This window comes from Crinia signifera, chromosome 8, assembly GCF_055691185.1.
Source record: "Crinia signifera chromosome 8, ASM5569118v1, whole genome shotgun sequence".
Lineage (NCBI taxonomy): Eukaryota > Metazoa > Chordata > Amphibia > Anura > Myobatrachidae > Crinia > Crinia signifera.
The window spans coordinates 176404328-176405359 of NC_139224.1; the positions used below are offsets into that span (position 1 = coordinate 176404328).

Consider the following 1032-nt stretch of genomic DNA (forward strand, 5'->3'; position numbering starts at 1 on the left):
GTCAACTAAAACCTGACACCCAGAACACTAGCCACTGATTGGACTGAGGGTACATTTACATTTCCTAATGTTCTCCAGTTATTCTGTAACTATTACTTTTTTCAATTCAGGCAACTCGCCATAACTCTATTTCTTCTCCATATTCAAGGGAGGACTGCCTTGCCCCCTCTCTCTCATCCGCAATCCTATACCTTGTAAGATTGGGGACAGCAGAAGCAGGGTCCAGACTACACATCCAACCCTCTCTTTACTATCCCATCTTAAAGTCTCAATTCTAAGTGACTCTCTCATTGGCATCACCACAATCTACCTCCCTGCAATGCCCACATGGTAACAGGGAAGGACTCCAGGTGGTGTAGCCAACAGCAGAAGCACGCTTCAGCTCACTTCGGATCAGCGGTGCCCTCTCATTATTACTCTACAGCCATACCTCACTGAATCCGCCTGGTACCATCCGAACCCAGAAGCTAAACAGTGATGGGCCGACCTAGTACCTGTCTGGGGAACTAACAGGGAATAGCCGGTGCTGTAGCTCACCATAACAGAAGCTAACACACTGTGGGAGTTATGCATGACCGTTATCTTTTCTCTCCCTCTTTTCACCTGATTTCTTGATCCCCATTCCACTGTCCCCTACCACTAATCCCTTGCAATAAGGGGGTGTGTCCTGCGCCACCATAACTGTTATTTTCCTCTACGATAACGAATTATTGATCCTACATGTATGTTTAGAGGAACAGTTATTTATAAAGAAATTTCGGTACTCTTTACTTAGAAGGGCGCCCATCTCGGCCATCTCGGGCATTGAATGCACTAAAAAATCAGGTGCGATGCGACAGACGAGATGCCCGAGATTTCCCATAGGGAACAATGTTAAATGTCTCAATTGACCCGATTTTCCTGTTCAATGCCTCAATTGACCCAATTTTTCCATAGGAAACAATGTTAAATGGGCCACAGAGGCCAAATAGGCACCCTGAAGTGTGAAATGGCCCCCACAATTGTTAATGCCACCCCACGATCAACGTGAAC

The 1032-nt window shown here is 46.1% G+C and overlaps 1 pseudogene; it reads left to right on the forward strand.

Annotated features, from left to right (window-relative positions):
• Positions 1–416: 416 nt before the first annotated feature.
• LOC146029642 (5S ribosomal RNA) lies at positions 417–535 on the forward strand (annotated as a pseudogene).
• Positions 536–1032: the final 497 nt, after the last annotated feature.